This window comes from Lygodium microphyllum, chromosome 18 (assembly GCF_053477565.2).
Source record: "Lygodium microphyllum isolate KBCC chromosome 18, Lygodium_microphyllum_v1.1.10, whole genome shotgun sequence".
In the NCBI taxonomy this organism is placed as follows: domain Eukaryota; kingdom Viridiplantae; phylum Streptophyta; class Polypodiopsida; order Schizaeales; family Lygodiaceae; genus Lygodium; species Lygodium microphyllum.
In genome coordinates, this window is record NC_141152.1 from 92,332,069 (window position 1) to 92,354,043 (window position 21,975).

The window sequence follows — 21,975 nt, forward strand, 5'->3', positions numbered from 1 at the left end:
GTAAGCTTCTTGTGAATGCTATTCTCAGCTAAGAATCTATCAAATTCATTAGATACATATTCACCACCACTATCAAATCTCAAGCAAGTGATCAAGCTGTCAAATTCTTTCTCAACCTATTACTTAAAGTCCTTAAAAACTGCAAGCACCTCGTCTTTATACTTTAGGATATACACCCATGTGTACTGACTGAAATAATCAATGAATGTCACATAATATCTGGATCCACCAAGAGTAGCATTATGGGCTAGTTGCCTAGACATGGAACCTAGACATCAAAATGAATTAATTGTAGTGGCCTAGTAGAGCTATTTTAAACATGCCTCATAAATGGAAACCAAGATTGATTACAGAACTGACATGTATTGCAAACATGGCCTAAATGTGTACTATTGGTAAAGTTTGGCAAGCCTATAACCAACTATATAGGTTGCATAGTATACAACCTTTGAATGTTAACATTACCAATCTCTTATGCCAAATATCAAGATATTTAACTGCACCTTGTCCACATGCAAACATAGGTCATTTCAGTTGGAGAAGACTAGCATCAAGAGTAAACATCCGACCATGTCTTTTGTCCTTATCAATCACCTTGCAACCATTTCTAAACTCCTCAATAAAATGGCCATGTTTATGGAGCCGCACTTGCAGATTCTCTTCAATCATCTATCCAACTAATAGCACATTCTTAGTGATTTAAAAAGGAACATGCAAGACAACGTGTAAATTTTCTCATGTCCATCGTGTATAACCAAGGGAATCATACCCTTATGCTCAATATTATGATGAATATCGTCATTTGTACAAATGTAGCAATTTACCATGTGGGGTCATGTGATTAGAAGCTCCCAAATCAATGTACCATACATCATATGACTTAGCAACCTTAGAGACATTCTTCTGAACATAGGTCATACCAAACAACCTATCAGGAGTAGCATCCTTAGTATGACTAGAGGTACCATAATATCCCTATTACTTGCTTCTTTTATTTGCTTGCTTGTTCTAGCAATCCTTAGTAATATGCCCATACTTTCCACAATAGTGTAATTCCTTACCTTTATTTGTATTTTCATGCGCATTCTGAGAGCCTTTGCCTCTAAAATTGGGTCTCTTGCTTGCTTGGGAGTATCCACCATCTCTAGCCTTTGGGGTGGGGGGGGGAGGGGGGTCACCTTATAGAACATGTAATGTACCATGTGAATTCAAAAGAAAGGGTATTTTAAATATGGTGGCTCATAGTTTTCCAAAAAGAGAAGTGGTTTGTTAATGTACCTCATGTAAAATTTACCTTAGGAGTCTTTTTATTAAAAAAAATTTAGAAGTACACTTATTTTCTTTTTTTTTGTTTTTTTTTTTGGGGGGGAGGGGAGGATGGGGACTACAAAGGGGGCTATGGGGTGGCAGATGTGTGGGATGACAATCCTTTGTTGTATTTTGAGACTAACTTCAAACTATTAAAAATATATGGTGCCTTTAACAAATCTAATGGATTGAAGATAAGACTTATATCACGTATAATATTGGCCTAAAGTAGTACCTATGTTGTGAAACTCAAAATATAACCTAGTAGCATGTGAAAAAAGAGCCAAAAGTCACAAGAGCCTTGCAAAGAGAGAGAGAGAGAGAGGGAGAGAGAGAGAATTGATAATTTGGCCATCTTAAAATAAAAGACATAAAACATGTTAATGGGATAAGGATAGCTTAAAGTTACGATGTAACCTTTCTCCATCTGACATGTCTACATTTTTTCATTAGACTCTTGAAAGTCTAATCAAAGAGCCCAAATACGTGTATATAAATGGACTTGGACTAAAGGATCCATGTGCTAGTTAACAAGTCCTTAAGGAGATATTGATATTGGAGTTAAGAGAAGAGAGAAACTAGGACGAGGAGAGAGAAATCCTGACGCCAGGAGGCATATTCCGCGGTGGATTCCGTGCCACAGTGGATTCCGTGAGGTTTTACGGTGGATTCCGTAAACTTTGATGACCGGGGCTCATACACAAAGTGGATTCTTTGTGCGAGAAGTTGATGGGGACGCCTGTCCTTTTCAGGCATTTCATTAATTTAGTGTATACATGGGTGATTTCATAGCGGGTGATTCCGCAAAATACATATTAAATTAATAAACGTTTATGAGTTTAGAGTGCGCACTTATAATAAATTAAGGTTAGGATTTATTTCTAACCAGTTGATTTATTTATGTAGCTGAAGACTGCTAGGTATTCACTTTTGTCGGTTTAATTGTATTATTTTACTAACGATTGTGAATGCTTCAGTTGATGTGTAGAGATAGCAGCAGTGGCGGAGAAAAGCATTGGAGTCTAGCGAGTATTCGACCTATGGATTATATTTTGATAGGCGCCACGCCTATATTTTGTCATGTCTATTGAGGCATTGATTATTTACTATTATTTTGTATGCGTTTATGCACACGGATATGTTATTTCTATTTGGGACATTGTGATTGGGCATGTCAGACTCTTTGGGCACCGTCCACTAGCTTTATTTCTATTTTTGTAAAAGTAAACTCAAAAGCTAAAAGCTTGTCATATTTTTGTAAATTGGGCTATTATTGAGCATGAAGATGGAAATATACATAAAATACATGCTTTGTGAAGCGCTCACACAAGGCATGGGGGGAGATTGAACCCAATTGGTCTCTTGCTCTTGTCGTTCATGCTTTTTACATTATTATTTGTGCAAAAAGCTAGAGTTCATTGTTCTTGGGGACCTTCCAAGATTCACTACGTGAGCATACTGCGACCGATCTGCACAGCAGTGGTATCAGAGCGGAGCTGAGATCAAGAGCTTCCAATCGCTACCCATCTCGTGCGAAGGCGGAGCTCCTGGAACGATCGGGCTCTACGGTCAATCTCGTCATGAACCGTCGATACAGGCAGACTTTTGGCGATCAAGAACCCCTGTTTCTGTCATCAGATCGCGAAGGACCAGGCTGTACAGGCGGAGGACCACTCATTCATCTCCTTCACCAAAATCGTGGATAAAGAGACAAAAAGAGTAACTTTCTTTTCATTAAGCCTCAAAGACCAAAGTTAACAATTAGTAAGCTTGATTAGAAGCTTGACAAAGCTTCAATTAATCAAATCGAATTCAACGCGGCGTGAGGCTGTTCAGGGCGGCGCAAAATCCGCCAAGGACATACTCTTGTCCTAAAAATCAATGGCGGATTAAGAAGCTAAAAGCTTCTTAATCCACTAAGTAACTCAAAGCTCCTAACTCTGCAAGTCAGCAACTCCAGGTCCTGCACTCCAAAAATCAAGTTCTGCAAGTCAACTGTGATCAAGTTCTGCAAGTTCACTAAATCGGCTAAGTTCTGCAAGTCTGCAACTCTGCAAGTCACCTAAGTCTGCAACTCTCCAAGTTAGACTAGTCAACTGGAGTCAGAACTGACTTGTGATCAAAACTCCTAGAAGGGCTGTTCCTGTGGAGAAACTCCGAACTACAAAGTTGTTTGTTGGAAGGTATTCTACCCATACGCAGGTTTGCTGAAGCATTTCCAGCATACAAAGAAGGAAAAATCGCAGATTTTCTGAAGATTGAGAAAGAAATACCCAAAAACACATAAGCCTTGTAACCCCGAACTTGAGCTACGCTCATCCCGCTAACTTGATTTTGAGTGAGAAAGGTCTTTTGAGTTTTACAGGATGACGGAATCACATATGGATGATCCTATGGCTGAAGACGACCTACCTGAGCCTACGATGGAGCAAAAGCTGGACTTAATCATGATGCAATTGAAAGAAGAACGAAGGGCTAGGCAAGCATTGCAAGCGCAATTGGCAAAATTACAAAGAGCATCTACCGACAAAGAAGAACCTCAAGCTGAAGATTTGATTCGACGTACCATCGACGCCACTCTTGAAGCTCAAACCATTTGCAAGGAATCAAAGATAAGTAAACGAAGTTTCAAATTTCGTACTTTCAATAGCATACGAGAAGGAAAGGCTGTTCTAGCATTCATTAGTCAGTTTGATGACTATTTCCATGAGGAAACTTATCCAGAAAAAGATAAAATCAAGTGTGTTACTAATCATTTGATAGATAGAGCATCACTTTGGTGGACTGTAGTACGCAAGAGCATAGAATGTCCTACTACTTGGGAAGATTTCAAGAAGAAGTTCATGTAGAATTTCCTTCCACCGCAATTTCATGAGAAGGCTATCAAGCAATGGGATCTACTCCAACAACGGGATCGTGAGCCTATACCTCAGTATACAGAGCATTTTTGGAATGCACTCCTCCAGCTACGCATGCTTGAAGACGTACCAGAGACGACACATAAGCGGAAGTATATGTCTGGACTTCTTGGACATTACTATGCTAAAGTGAACATGTTCAAGCCTGCTACTCTTGAAGACGCCATTTCCTTAGCTCACGACACTGAAGATAAGCTACGAGGTAGAGACAGACGACCACAGCAATTCAAAGCCAATGGTAATTATTGATCTAAACAATTCAATTCCAATTTTAGAAGATTTAATCCAGGTCGTTTCTCTTCATCATCTTTCCGCAAGAATTGGGCTAAACCACTTGCATTACCATCCAATGTCAATCCAAATCCTAAGCCTATTCCACAAGCAAATCCAAATGTACCTAGATTTCCCGCCATTGCAAATAATGTAACCAAAGCTAAGCCAATAGTATGCTATAAATGCCACCAGCCTAGACATCTCGCAGCAAATTGTCATTCAAAGAAGCCACCAGCTCATATCAACTATTTTGGAGCCATGGACGAAGACGAACATGAGGATATGCCTGATTTTATTAAAGATGAGGACGACAATACTACTACTTCCGATACTTTACCAGGTATGCCTACTCCACATTCATTATTGACTATGAAATGTTTGGTGCATGGAAAGGAAAAGACTATTTTGCATGATGACGGTAGTACTCATGATTTTATTTCAGCAAAATTGGTAAAGGAATTGAATTTACAGACTGTACTTACGCATTATCACATAAAAGCTGCATTTTTAAGCACTAGGTATAATGGTACACAGGAAGTGCAAGACTTAGAGATTCAAATTGGCCAATATACTGAAAGAAGAAATTTCTTAGTTGTTCCATTATAGTTGAGTGACATTATTTTAGGAATGCCTTGGCGACACCAGCATAATCCAGATATAGATTATTCCACACACACAATGAATATTAATTTTCAAGGAAAATCTGTTATATTATATGGTATGCATGCATCTAATGTTTTTCCACTGCTTTCGCATACTCAAGCTAAACGTGCATTACGCAAGAGTAGCAAATCATATCTCATTTGGGTGAATGAATTGCAAGTAAAGGAAAATCATATGCACCCTGGGCATAACGAATTTCTTGCATATTTTAAGGATTGTTTTGCAGAAGAATTACCACCAGGTTTACCTCCTTCACGTCTAGAAGACCATAAGATAGATTTGATCCCTGGCACACAACCACCTTGCAAAGCACCATATAGGCACAACTAGATAGAGCAAAAAGAAATCCAGAGTCAAGTTGAGGAATTACTAAATAGAGGTTTGATTCGACCTAACACTTCTCCATTCGGTGCACCTGTATTATTAGTCAAGAAAAAGAATAATACCTATCATATGTGTATTGACTACCGAGCTTTAAATAAGATCACTGTAAAGAATAGGTATCCTATTCCTAGAGTTGATGACCTTATGGATAAACTGCAAGGATCTTCTATAATTAGTAAAATTGACCTTAAGTCTGGTTATCATCAGGTGAGGCTAGATAAATCTAACATATTCAAGACTGCATTCAGAACACAGTTTGGTCATTAGGAATTTTTAGTCATGCCATTCGGATTGACTAATGTACCTGCTACCTTTAGTAGAATGATGAACCGTATCTTTTTGAAATATCAGTATTGTGTAATTGTTTTCTTTGATGATATTTTGGTGTTTAGTCAAAATGAAAAAGAGCATTATGAGCATTTGTCATTGGTTTTTCAGTTATTAAAAGAAAATCAATTGTTTGCAAATCCTGACAAGAGTGAATTCTTTAAGACAGAAATTGAGTATTTAGGTCATATTGTATCATCTGATGGAATTAAAGTTGATCCTAAGAAAATTGATGCAATACTGAATTGGCATGTTCCTAAAAACGTGCATGAGTTACGCTCATTCCTTGGTCTTGCTAGTTTATATAGGAAGTTTGTACGTAATTTTTCATTACTTGCTTTACCATTAACCAAACTTCTGAAGAAAGGAATTGTTTATCAATGGACCGAAAATCAACAGAAATCGTTTGACTTACTGAAACATGCATTAACCAATGCCCCTGTTTTACAGTTACCTGACTTTAATAGAGCATTCTTTCTAGTAGTGACCGATGCTAGTGGATTAGGAATAGGAGCCGTACTTATGCAAGACAACCATCCTATAGCATATTCTAGTTGTAAGCTGAAACCTTCTGAACTGAAATATTCCACATATGACAAAGAACTATTAGCAGTTGTACAAACATTAAGACAGTGGAAACACTACTTAATGGGTTCAGAATTTATGATAAAGACCGATCAGCAAAGTATTAGACATTTACTTAGCCAACCCCAAATCTCTGACTGTCATATCAAATGGGCTTCCTTCATTCAAAGTTTTCATCCTATCATTCAATACCAACCTGGAAAAGAAAATGTAGTGGCTGATGCATTGAGTAGAAGACCTACCATTCATAATATTTCTGTCATATCTTTTGATTCTTTGATTGCTATGAAAGATACATATCACCAGGATATTACTTTTCATTCTGATTGGAATAAATTAGTTCAAAATAATTTCATTCCTGTTGATTCATTGTCATATAATGAAGGATTTATGTTTTATGAAAAGAGATTGTGTGTTACTATTCCATTCCGATCTTTTGTTTTGACTGAAATTCATTGTCCCCCATATCAAGGTCATAGAGGTATCATATCTACATTACGTATGTTAACTGAAGATTTTTATTGGCCGCATATGGATGCAGATGTATCTAACTTCGTTTCTGAATGTTTGATTTGTCAAAGAGTTAAGAGACATCATTGTAAACAATATGGATTACTTATGCCTTTGTCTATTCCATCTAAACCTTGGGAACAAATTTCTATGGATTTCATTACTGGTTTACCAAATACTAAATCTAATCATGATATGATTTGGATAGTTGTAGATAGATTTAGTAAACAAGCATATTTCATTCCATGTAAGAAAACTTTAACAGCATCACAAGCAGCACAGTTATTTTTGAAAACTGTTTTTACTAACCATGGATTGCCAAAAGTTATCATTTCACATCGTGATTCTAGATTTTGTAACAATTTTTGGATTACTCTATTTGCTAATCTAGGCACAAAGATTGATTTCTCATCTGCATTTCATCCAGAAACTAATGGACAAACAGAAGCCACAAACAACACCATTTTAGATATTTTACGTGCATATACTATCTCTAAACCTCAGACATGGGACACTCATTTGCATTTATTACAGTTTGCATATAACAATACACCGCACACATCTACAAAGAAAGCACCGTTTGAAGTCATTTATGGATATAGATTATCTACACCTGTTGCATCTTTGTCTAATAGAATTCAGAGTGCTGATGATATTGCTAGTATGCATAACAGTATTTTTGATGAGGTTAAAGATATGATTGCTAAAGCCCAGCAATCATATACCAAACAAGCCAATAAGAAAAGACAAGCTATGAATTTCAAAATTGATGATTATGTTTGGCTGAGAATAGAAAAACGTAGATTGCAAAGTGTAGATAGACATCCAGTTGTCAAATTAGCTCCTAGATTCTATGGACCATTTAGAATCATTCATAAAATTAATGATAATGCATTCAAGTTGGAATTACCATCTCATTGGAAAATTCACAATACATTTCACATTAGTTTATTGAGACCATTTAGAGGCCAATTACCTATCCACCCTGTTTATGAAAACCCACCTTTATTAGAGGAAGAGACTGAAATACTTGAACCAGAAGCTATTATAGACACTGACTTTATGACCACTAGAACTGGCCGAAGGTATTCTAGATATCTAGTTAAATTTAAGAACCATCCTGTAGAGGAAGCACAATGGATGCACGCTAGAGACTTAAATGCTTTCCCCACTCTGTTAGCTCCACATTGAGCTAATAGCAATTGAGGTCAATTGCTATCCCACCCCGGGGGTGTGATGCCAGGAGGCATATTCCACGGTGGATTCCATGCCATAGTGGATTCCGTGAGGTTTTACGGTGGATTCCGTAAACTTTGATGACCGAGGCTCATACACAAAGTGGATTCTTTGTGCGAGAAGTTGATGGGGACGCCTGTCCTTTTCGGGCGTTTCATTAATTTAGTGTATACATGGGTGATTCCATAGCGGGTGATTCCGCAAAATACATAGTAAATTAATAAACGTTTATGAGTTTAGAGTGCGCACTCGTAATAAATTAAGGTTGGGATTTATTTCTAACCAGTTGATTTATTTATGTAGCTGAAGACTGCTAAGTATTCACTTTTGTCAGTTTAATTGTATTATTTTACTAAGGATTGTGAATGCTTCAGTTGATGCGTAGAGATAGCAGCAGTGGCGGAGGAAAGCATTGGAGTCTAGCGAGTATTCGACCTATGGATTATATTTTGATAGGCGCCACGCCTATATTTTGTCATGTCTATTGAGGCATTGATTATTTATTATTATTTTGTATGCGCTTATGCGCACGGATATGTTATTTCTATTTGGGATATTGTGATTGGGCGTGCCAGACTCTTTGGGCACCGTCCACTAGCTTTATTTCTATTTTTGTAAAAGCAAACTCAAAAGCTAAAAGCTTGTCATATTTTTGTAAATTGGGCTATTATTGAGCATGAAGATGGAAATATACATAAAATAGATGCTTTGTGAAGCGCTCACACAAGGCATGGGGGGAGATTGAACCCAATTGGTCTCTTGCTCTTGTCGTTCATGATTTTTACATTATTATTTGTGCAAAAAGGTAGAGTTCATTGTTCTTGGGGACCTTCCGGGATTCACTACGTGAGCATACTGCAACCAATCTGCGCACCAAATCCATCAAAATGTACTAAGCAACTAATAGATTACTATCACATTCATTTGTTTTTGCAACTGATTAGAGTACCATTAAAAAATGAGGTTATGCCTTCAATTGGGCTATGTCCCAAAAAATGCAATGGACAGTAGATGATATGCTTAGTCATGTCACATACTTTACATCAACTTGCATGTTCAAGTTGCAAGTGTGAGTTGTGGCACTATCCCCCCCACACACAGAAAGAAAAACTTGACATTTTCCAATGTGTGAAAAGGGTTCATTTTCCCTTGTTTTTAGCTATGGTGTTCAATATCATGAGCTTCTATTTGGGAGGCACACATAACTCTAGGTCAGTTGGGGGTAAGGGATTTCCAATACAAGGTCTATCACAATGCTCCTGATATTATCGTAGATCAAAATGTGGACATTATATACGAAATTTGTTTAAATTCTCTCTCTCTCTCTCTCTCTCATTCCAAGCCATGGTATGAAAAGAGGTTGAGTTATGAGCTCCATGATACATTTGAACTATCTAACATGTTTCCTATAGTATAATACAATCATGCTATCCCTCCTTCTTGGCATCCTTGTGGTAGGATCTAAGCCATGACCCTTCCTTTTCCACTTCCTTCCTCTTGCATGCTACCATGGACTTCCTCAGTAATACTAGGAGTCATATTGTCCCCTAGGAGACCTCTTTCACTCACTAGGCATTCCTAATCCAACAAGTAGTAGATGTTGAATAAGAATGCACTCTTGATAGAGACAAAGAGAGATGTAGAAACCTCAGGGGAGACTATCATTACAAGTCTTACTACAAAGTCAAGCCTCTAGAATCATTTCTTCTTTGAGCTAGTGGCATTCTCTAGCACTAAAAATGGTTTCTCAAAAGCCACATTCAACTCCTTTACATTGTTTATATTCTCATATTTTTGTATTAGGTCGATTTATTGTGTGGTTTGACTGCATTGAGTGACATGAACTTGTAGCAATTAATGAATGGATTTGATCATGTTGGTATCATCTTCCATCATACAACTATAAAAATGATATCATCATGATAGTTAAAATTGCATTATATTTGAAGGCATCCAACTAGTATGAAATAATTGAGGAGGCGAAAAGAGGCTAAGAAGTGTATCTGGTATGGTCATCATGTGCTTGTGCCTATGTTGAGGTTGACTATTGCAGTCTTTTACCTTCAGCCATTGTAGTCACATTGTTCATTCTCTCTTTGTCTCCTTTTTGTGTTGAACACTTTTCTCTTTCTATTGTGCACTCTCACATGGTATCAAAGCCACACGTGGGAGCCAAAGATCTCAAAGAGGAGCATAATGCCCATGATAAATCCAACTGGGCACCATCCACACATATGACAAATATTGCATTTAGCACCAAATAGTGCAAAGCTGCCTATTTTTAGCCCAGACTAGGCTGCATATTGTAGGGATAGCCTCTTTTCAAGATGTGTTTTGTGTACTCCTACAATCTTCTCACTATATTTTAGGTCTACCCATGTTCATCTACCCTGAGCAGCACATTCTTTATAGGAACATGCCCCTTCATTGCCTATATTTTCATAAAGATTATCATCCATCCTTCTCCTATTCCATTTTATTCAAGAGAAATTCTTGTCGACCTTCTATGTTGTGCCACAGATTTGGGTGGCCATCATCCAGACAAGGCAACCCTTCTTTTGATCTGGGCATTCATTATTTGGACCAAGGCGTCTTTATTTGGACTAGGCAGCTATCTTACAAATTGGGGAGCCTATTTTTAGGCAAACAAACTTCCCTTTTATGTTGTGTTTTGTAGGATGGGAACTCTTTTCATCCAATAGTCTCTTTTCTTAGCTAGGAGATAGGTGTTTTGGCCTATTTGTTGCATTTTGAGCCGTACCCTTCATCTTTTTTATTTTGTATCTCTACCCTTCCCACTTGTTTTTATCACTGTCTATTGGTCCTTTCTTATTATCACAATGATGGAACCAATATATGTGGAGGATATCCAAGGTGTAGCATCTTCTTTGTTTTCATGTAGATAATTTATTGAAGAACATCTATGGGTGACATGTATGCTTTGGGGGATCATATGGCTTAGGATGATTTAGTCCCCGACCATCGTCCTATCCATCTTTCTTGCTATGTTCTTCTAGGGTTTCTAGTCCTTGATTGGCATCTCTTGAGTAGGTGTAAATCCTACCCTCTCTACCTACATCTGACAAGTTAGATCATGGACAAACTAACCTCTATGCTCACGTCATATGGAGTGCCTCCTTGACAATTGTGACCTTTGGGATTTTGCTATTGTCCCTATAGCCTGACCTACCATGGATCCTCATGATGTGCCTATGGATTTAATATTTGGATGGGATTGATTGAATGCCATAGCCGGATCTTTTATCTTTTTGAGTTGTATAAATTTTGTTCTCGTGCATGTTAGATGCATCCGCACTTTCATAGAAATGTGGAAGAAATTAGCATTTCTCTTGCAAATCTAGACATTTGGGCATCAATTATCTCTTGATTTGAAGCTATGGTAACTTTTTTTGTAGATTACCCTACAATGTGGGATCAAATCCATAGGATGGAGGAGATTTGGGATGAGCTTGCATCCCTTGGTATGGAAATTTCTTCAGAGGACCTAGTTCTGACAGTTCTCTCACATCTTCCATCATTGACATATGATGTGTTCTACACGAGTGTTCTCACTTCTCGTAGATGAGAGACTCATGTCCCATTGCTAAGTATTGTGGTTGATTATTGTAGGCTTGTAGCCATTGGAGTCACGTTATTCATTCTCTCTCTTGCACTCTCTCTTTGTCTCCTCCTTGTCTCCATGTTCACTTTCATCTTTCCATTGCACATTCTCACAAGCTCATCCCATCTAGCTTATCGGATGCAAGTAGAGAGGGTAGGACTGGCACCTCCTCAAGATATGGCATCAATGCCAATCGAGTATTGGAAACTCCAAAAGAATATAGTACAAAAAAGCGATGGGTGGTGTTGATCTGAATCATCTCAAACCACAAAATCCCCCAAAGTATACACATCTGTTGTAGATATCCTTTAATAATTACTTGCAAGAAAACAAAGAAGATGCTACCACAGGATTGAAAAAAACCAATAAGAGGTGTTCTTGGAGTAATCAGGGTCCATCAAGCCATGATATAGGCAGGGTAGATGGGGAGTATTTGATGTTGAAAGGAACACACAATGTCGTGTAGAGAGATGGAGCAATAAAAGCAAAGGAAAACAAGTCTTCAACCTAAAAATGTAGCCAAGCTGGTGAAGAACCAAGAGTGCCCAAAAATGGAGTCCCTATAGTAAATCCCAATCTTTCCTATTGCTAGCTTGATAAAGAGGCCACCCCAATTGCTGAAGTGCTGCCCAAGTCTAGAAAGACTAGCCCAATGTGGAATGCAACAATAAATATAATCTATTTACCCAAAAAAAAAGCTACCCACTTGCAAAGTATGTTGCCCAGACTGGTAAGGTACTACCTAGTGAGACGCCTATTATCCAAGCGCAAAAACACAACACAAAATGTACTGGCAAGAGTATTGAACCTATTGCCTAGAAGGTTGTTGTATTGCCATGCTATAAAAGAAGACCCTTGGGCTAAAAATACAACATAAGAAGATGATTGTCTTATCCAACTTGGTTTGAGGTCGCTCTAGACAATGTAGGCACCGTCCAATGAGTGAATGAAGGATCCATTGGATCAAATGCATGTTTGTATTGCTATCTAGCTCAAAATGTAGTAGAGAAGGTAGTGAAAACAAGGCACCCTGCATTGTTGAATAGTCAATGCAAGGTCTTTAGTACTTGGAGATGTCACCTAGCTGATTGTAACATGGATAACATGCTCCTCTTCATAGACTTTGGCCCCATGCCATCAAGATGTAGTGTGTTTAGCCATAAACCTTGGGGGTTCTTGAGAATGAGTAAGATGGAAGAAAAGATAGAAGTAGAATCAATTGACACTAAAATCCTCTATGTATATTTGGAAACAAAAGTAGTAAACCCTAACCAATAGAGTTGAAAGTTGTGGATAAGGTCAAGGAGTGGATAAAAGAAGTATAGATACACCTTCAAGATGCCAAGCCTATAGTTGAGGAAGAGATTGAGGAACTCTCAACCATGATCCCACTAGCCTCACTCACATATTTGAGGGCAAGAGAGATAGCACCACCACGTGAGCAGTTGTATGGGCAGAGTGAGAAGACCATGAATACACAAATAGTTTAAGAACATTGGCAAGAAATCCACGAAGCTGAGGAGGGAAAGAGGGATAGTGGCTTGCTAGCAACACTCATAACAAATTCTATGACAGTGTCATTGGGGGAATTGTTTAGACAAGACCCTGCACTTTAGCAAGAGTTGAAGAGATGGGTGGAACACAGTAATGACCATTAGCCACAAGATTTTCTAGACCACGATGCTATGGCACACATACCCAGCCTAATACTAAATCCCATGTCTTAGTCCCCATAAATAAACACTTTTTGGAACGATATTGAGATGCATGCAATCTTACCTGTGGTTGCCTTAGGAGATACTACACGAAAGAAGATAGTGGACATGGGAGCAAGGGTTAGCATACTTAATCATGCAGTCTTGCAAACTTGGGGAAATCCACCAATGGAAACTGCAAGGTTCAATATCACCCTGGCAAATGAAATGAAGGTTAGACCCTTTGGAGTCCTAATAAAGTATTGACCACTAAAGATAGCAGGAATCCAATTTTTAGTATACTTCATAGTCATGAAGGGAGTGGATTATGATATCCTACTAGGAAGTCTATGGATGAGAAATGCCAAAGTAATAGAGGACTAGGTTAATAGTCTAATATTCTTGGACAATAGATCTAAAGTATATTACTTGCCTTGAGGATGAGCATGATTGGATGCACATGTTGGCAACCATTGACCTCCCATTATCAAAGGAACTAGGATGAGTACATGCAAGCTATGGACTCTACTAGCAACTCTAAGAGTGCCATCACTTCTAAGCTACCCATAGTACCTATGTGCATAGTTTCTAGAAGTCCCATGGACTAGTCAATGTCAATTATCTAGCAAAAAAACTTGAACTTCACGGAATCCTCAAGTACTTGTCAAGAAAGCTAGCTAACAACCCAGCTGCCAACTTGAAGCCCCTTAAGGATCTTATGGAAAGTAGGGAGAGGCATTGGACTAAGGTGCATGACCTAAATTTGTCATATAATTGGGCTCTCTTGACAAGTGGGACCGCATCCAAGAGTAGGGACCTTGCAAGCAACCTACAGATCTAGTTTGAAAGTTTTGATAACTAGTTTGAGGACTATTGTTCCACTGGTGTGGAGAGTAAGGGGGGGAGTACTAACCATAGAATATGATTTGGAAGGAAGGATAATTGAACAGATCAAGGTAGACCCTAAATCCTGAGATATCAAAGTAAGGAAAGGAGTTGCCAAGGTAGATTGTGATTGAGCTTGGCTAGAGTGTCTCGAGGTGGTAAAATTTGAGCAAGCAAGACTATGTCATCCTTGCCCCATGCCACTATTTGTAGCTGAGATAGCTTCAAAGTTGCAAGCACCAAGGGAGATAGATTCTTCTAGTGAGGTGGACAAGTACAACTCCAAGTCAAAGGCTAGTTTCGATAGTGACCTTGAGATACCTCAACCACCTATGGGTCTCAGCACACCAAGGGGGACCTTCCAATCCACCTAGGCCTCGGGTCCATCTTGGGGTAGGGGAGGCCTACCTTGTGAAGCCCATGTCAAGGAGAATCACCCACCTATTGGCGTGTCCACAAGCATGCGGAAGCGTATCTCAACACGGCATGAGGAAACAATAAGCTACAAGGGGCTAAAAATGAAGGGCCCCTCTTGAGGGCCTAAGAGTATATTGATCAGTGGCACGAAGGCTCACAAGCATAACACGGTGCGTATGCACAAGACACAAGGTTCGTTGGCAAGGGTTGGTGCAATATCCACCTGCTCTCCAACACGACTTGACACTTTTGGTGAGGTAAGGGCTCATGGAGCTCACATCCCTCAGACAGGGGCAGAGGAAGCTAAAGGAGTAAAAGAGGAGATGGTCATAGTCGAGATAAGCTGAATGGAAAAAGAAAGGTTAGAACCTACCCCAATGCTTCACGAGGTATAAAAAGGGGGACAAAATAGTGGTGCTGGTCGGAGCCAAATAGAAGGGGCAAGCAAGTGAACTCATTAAAGGACCAGCTAGGGTTAAGGAGGTCAACTTGGCGAGAGGGGAGGACAAGCCTCGACCCATATACATAGCAGACGACCTAATCGAGAAGGAAGAGCATGATCTCATCAATCTCCTAAGGGAGTTCATTGATGTTCTTGCATGGTCTTTAGAGAAACTAAAGGGAATATATTCGAGTATCATGACTCATAACATTTCCATGACCCATGATGCAACCCCAATCATGCAAGGACCATATGCAATGAATCCCAAGCATGAACACACTATAAAGGAGGAGATTGATAAGCTATTGAAGGTAGGATTCATTTATGAGATAGAGAATATGGAGTAGGTATCACCCATATTCATAGTCATGAAGAAGAATGGGAAGATTTGAGTGTGTGTGAACTATAAGAAGGTCAATGGTGCCACCAAGCAAGACAATTACCCACTACCTTACACAAAACACATACTAGAGAGGGTGGTAGGAGAGGAAGCCTACAGCTTCTTGGATGGCTTCTTAGGCTATAACAAAGTGCAAGTCCATCCAAAAATGACACACGAAAGACGACATTTGCCACCAAATGGGGGGTGTTTGCTTACATAGTCATGACAATATTTATTAAGAAATGCCCTACTACTTTCCAATGCCTCATGTTTGGCATTTTTAAGGACATGATTAGGGAATGGTTGGAAGTATTTGTCAATGACCTGTGCATCCACACCAACTGGGGAGAGCACTTGGAAAAACTGCAAATAGTCTTTGAAGGGTTTAGGCAATACGATCTCTTATTGAACCCCTTGAAGTGCCAGTTCTGGGTTAAGCATGGTGGCATCTTAGTGCACATTGTGTCAAAGAATGGGATAGCCATGGACTTTTCTAAAGTCAAGGTGATTGTAGATCTTTCCCCTTCGACCAACTTTAAGGAAGTTTACTGTTTCTTAGACCACACAGGATACCACCGATGGTTCATAGTGAAATGTATATTGATTGCTAGATCTTTGTACAAGCTACTTATAGTATTTGAGTGGATCCAAGAATGTCAACACGCCTATGAAAGGCTTAAAGGGGCTGTAACTTCAACTCCTATCTTAAGAGCCCTAGATTGGCCCATCACATTTTACGTGCATATTGATGCATCAAAAATTGTAATGGGAGCACTGTTGTGCTAATAACTTGGTGAGCATAACCTAGGCTATCCAGTGAGTTTTTCTAGCAAACACATCATGAAAACATAAATAAACTACTCCACAATGGAGAGAGAAGGGCTAGCCATGGTGTTTTCCATTAAGAAGTTCAAACACTATCTTCTAGCAACACCCTTCACCTTCTTCGTGGACCATGAGGCGTTGCTTTATCTTGTGAATAAACCTTATGCAATGGGATGCATTGCTCAAGGATTACTTGTGCTCTTGGAATTTGACTTCACTATGATTTTATGCAAGGGAAAACAACATTATATGCAGATCATATGTCCCGCATACCCAAAGAAGAGGCCGTTGGACAAGGGATCAGTGATGACCTACCCAACACACACCTTTTTAAAATGTCCAATGAACAAGAACTATTTAGAGTAGATTTCATGACATAATAGGAAGTTTATATAGTCCACATACTCTAGAATAGACTACTAAAATGACTAATAGAGAAAGCTAGATTGAAAGACTCATATTGAAGATTCAATCACATCAGTTGAATGCAAGTCAATTATATTAAGTAGGGGAGGATGGATTGCTAAGGATATGCATCTACAAGTATGAGATGTATAATGTACTCAAGGAAGCACATGGTAGAATAGCTATGTGAGGGCATTTCAGGGGGGATACTACCACACACAAAGTGCTCCAGTCCCAATTGTGGTAGCCAACGTTATTCTGTGATGCAACTAACTTCGTGAAGCATTGTGATGAGTGCCAACAAACTAAAATCCCTAGTTGAAGGACAAAATGGAATTGACCCTAGTTATTGCGCACCAACCATACGAGAAGTGGGGAATGGATTTCATTAGCCTAATCAGTTTGTAGCTCAATATTCCTAGACCAAATACATCATTGTGGCCACCATAGACTATCTCACCAAGTGGGTAGAAGCTCAAGAAACTCGCAAAAATGATGCAAGGACTAGATCCAAGTTTCTTTGGGAGTAAGTAATATCTTGGTTCGGCTACCCCCCATAGAATTGGTTAGGTACCAAGGCACACACTTCATCAATGAAGTGATCGCTCACTTGTTATCCACCTTTGCAATAATCCATAGGAAGTCCTCTCCATATTATCCACCATAGGCAAATGGTCAAGCCGAATCCACAAACAAGATCTTGGTGGGTATTCTAAAAATGAAAGTTTTCTTTGCCTCATGCAGTGATTAGGACAACAAACTTATGGCAACTTTATGGGCATACCAAACAGCATACAAAATAGTCAGAAGATAGACCCCATTCCACCTGACCTATAGAATTAAAGTTTTTTTTCTAGTAGAATTCTTTGTTCCCAACTTGAGAGTAGCAGCTCAAGAATGATGGGAGAACCAAGAAGCATGGAAAAATCATCTAGTGGAGCTAGAACACCTCTCTCAAACCCATCTCATTTCAACACATACTTTAATCTACGAAAAGGCATGCTGCAAGACTTGGTTTGACAAATATGTCAAGCAATGAGACTTTGGGAAAGGATACTTAGTCTTGCTATAATCTATCAAAGGGCACAAGCAAAAAATGAAGTTTAGGGAACTGGGACCCTTCAAGGTCCGTACTGGTAGAATAGGGAATGTGGAACTAGAAACCCTAGAGGGATAGTGTATAGCTTTCTTCAATGGAATTCGCATCAAAAGATACTACCCCCCATCATATCCACTTCATGAACCTCCAATAAAGGACTCCTTGTTGAGTGTAAGAGTTGCAACCATCACAGAGCATGTGGATGTGGATGAGGAAGCAATAGCACTAGCCTACTTAAAGATTATTGTTACCTCCCAAACAATGTGCACCCTTGATGTGCTAGTTGATGAGGGAGCCAATGCCAATATCTTAATGCATGAACACTGGACCACATTGGGTCAAACCCAATGTGATTGTTGCAACCAACCAACACAAAAGTGAGCCCACTTAGGAGACAATCCTACCCACTCTTAGGAAAATGCAAATTGATGGTTTCTATTGATAGTGAGAGTCTACGACTCACTTTCTATATGCTATCAAACAAGTAAAGTGTTCAAAAGGAAACCTTGTTGGGATGAGTATTCAAAAAATAAGCTCAGTGCAATGTAGATTACGACTTGTAGCACATCCACCTTGCCATTAGGCATGTTAGAATTGTAACAACTTTCAACAAGAGCAATGTAGTTATCCCAAATCCTATAGTGCTATTGATAGTAAACCCAATGAGCACCCTAAGAAGGGGAATGGTATGTTCCCACATGCTTCCATAGTGCCTACCCTGTCACATCAAAGAACCATGGCCCAAACATGCAAGTGGATTCCCAAGCATAAACCACCACTTCATAAACACCGAGTGTGCGTAATTTCCATATCTCTTGCTCTAGGCCTAAAGGGCATAGTGTACATTTGACTAGGAAACACTAGGTCCCAAAGGCCTTGTTGCAAGCCCAAGGATACTATGAGGGTAACACCTCACTGTGGTTGCCCAAATTGGCAAATGCTAACTTGGATCCTCAATCTCAGGTCCACAAACTAAGCTTCCATGACATCAATCAAAACAAGGGAGGAGAAGAACTGAGATAGAAGGTGTGTAATCCTTGAGCACTCAAATGGTCTACCAACCCAAAGTGCAACCCAAAGTCCATGAGCAATTAAACGTAGCCTTGACTAAAGGATCTAAGATGATCACCAAGAACCTCAACACCTACGCATCACTTGAGTTGCAAACCTCACAATCCGAACTTGCCACACCCATTGATGATCTTCCAGGGGAAGTGCCTCAAGTTAGCTTATCCTACCAACCAAAACCAAACCCACGCCATTAGAACACCTTAAGTAACCACCATGATGGTGATCCATTCTTGAAGTGGCATCCAACATGGCCATGGCCACAGGGGATAATTTGGCCACATGCATTGGATGGATGGATTCAACTTTCACACGGTTCACTAGAAGTTATGAACATTTAGACCTAGGTCTATTTGACGAGCCTATAGCAACCGATGTATGTTCCTTACTGTGTTCTTCGGAAGAATACAAATTCATCTTCATATTAAAACTTCCACTATTGCAAATGAGATGATTGGCGATGAAATCTCAGGAGAAAATGCCAAAAGGCAACATTTGATCACATCTTATCACAAAAGCAAAATTTCCATGCCACTCCAGGAAATCTCTGAACTCATTCAATCCGAGTCCAATTTCATGCATAACTGGTATAGTTTGCGCCTTTCATGGACCCAAGAGCGACATCAAATCATGACCAATGCAGAGCAAAGACATGCCATCAAGACCTCAGAGGAAAACCCAACCTATGTGGCCCCACCTCCTTTAGGGTGTTGGCCTTAACCAAGAATTAGCCATTAGAAGACAATGTCATGCTTCACCCATGCTTGGATAAGATTCTAATAGAGGAGAAAATCCACCTTTCAAGTTAGGGTAATGAATGAAAACTCAAAATGACAATTGAAATTTAAAAGAAAAGAATGAAGATATAGATTCGTTGGTATGAAAATTCTTAACTTATGGGTTTTTGTGGGTTATATTCCTCATTGTATGAGAATTTTTACTTTTGAACCACTAATCTTTCTAGTTAGCTTACTTTTTGTGCAAGAAAGACCCTTTACAAAGAACTAATTGTGGATATGTGGCAACAAGAATCTAAATGGTAGGATAGTAGGATAAAGCTAGCAAGCTTTCGTTTTTAGATGAGGGGCATGGAAGATATGGACTAGCCATGGAAATTAAGGCATTCAACCAATTGAAGTATCGCAACATCCACAATCTCAAAGAAGTGGTGATAACCAAAGGGGCAGTGGCCTAGATGGTGGAATGATGCAACCTTACCAAGTACCTAGAGAAGATGGGATAAGACATAGACCATAGTAACTGCATTGAATTCTTGAGGTCCGTTGACATCCAAAGGAATAGTGGGGTGGGAGCTTTCGCTCAACCGCCAAGACCCACGTACCGCTTATTGTTTCAATCGTTCCAAGCCGAGCACTAATGGCTACCTCTCACATAACCAACACGCCATCCATATCTACGAGTGTAGTGAGCTTATCTCCATGCCAATTGAGTTACCTCCTCTCCTGTGCACTCTGATATCTCCACGATCCAAGTGCAAGCTTCAAGCAAGCTCCATCCTCAAGCTCCACACTCCAAGCTCCATAGCCGCAAGCAAGACAAGAGAAGACAAGAAGAGAGGGGAAGATGGAGAGCTTCTCCTCCCCAGTCCCTCACCCTCACACACTCACTCCCTCACACTCTCACACTCCCTCTCTCAAGCACAAGCTCAAGCAAGCAAGAAGAAGAAGAAGAAGTAGAGGAGGAGAGTCACTTTTGGCCACACACAAGAATGAGGTTCTCATTCACTTTTCAACTTTATATACAAAACCCTAAATTCCTTTTGGGCGGTCATCCCCTTATCCCCTTTTTTACATGGCCGGCCGTGGCCTAGGCCCTTTTTCCCATTGTCCTCCTATCTTCCTAGCTTCCTTCCTACCACCCATCTACCTTTATAAATTGCAGGCGTGAGAGCCCGGCGCTCCTTAAATTAAATCATGATGCGTTTGTGCTCTTTTACAAGAGTATTGACTTGCACTTTTCCTTGTGCACCTTTCTCCCTTATTTAGGACTTTTTAGTGCTTCTTGTGTTTCTAGATTTTCCTTGTGCACCTTTGTCTTCCGTTTCACTTTGCCTTGGCCTTTGTATTCTGCTTTAGCTTTTCCAGATTTTCCACCTTGTTCGTCTATTGGTTAACATTCCCCCCCTCCTAGACGAGTGCCAGTCCCATGGCACTCACCATCATAGGTAGCAGGCTTTGGCATGCACTAAAGATGTGGGTGGAAGGGACATTGGTGGTTGCCGTGGAGGAGTGTTGGTGGTGGTGTGGAGGAAGGTTGTTAGGGGCACGTTGGTGGCCTAGGTGGTTGGTGGTAGGGTTTTTCGTTGTTGGGGATTGTACTGATGGCCAGCACAAGTGATGGTTTGTTGGGGATTCGGCACATGACGATTCTTGGCAGGCTTGCAGGACGATAAAGGATAAGAATTTAGAGTTGGGTGTCGATGAAGAGCGAATGAAACTGTCGTTGGAGTCTTCAATACCTGCAATTGAAAACCTCTCATAGATGGTCTCTCCTTAGGGGTAGTGCTTTTCTTCTCTATTGTGCATAAGACATAGTTCAATTAGTTTGGGAGACAGGTCGAACCCTAAGCAAGCTGAGAGTATTGTTCTACACTTGAGGACCCAAACTGTGTATATACTTTAGTGCAGATATTATGTGAGTGCTCATGCATACTCAGATATTACGTAGTTAGAAGACCGTGGGTTGGTTTCTCGTAACAATGTGTGGATGAAGCAAAGTTATCCATGTTGAGAAGAAGTACATGTGAAGTGTATGAGACATCCTTTGCATTGTGACTGCATGAGGTAGCCTAATTGAACACAAGGACACCACACTTTTGGTAGTTGGGAGCTATTGTACTTGCTTGATGAGGAGGACGGTGTACTTTTCATGGCCATTCGTGCGGTGTTTACCAAAATTGATTGCAATGGTA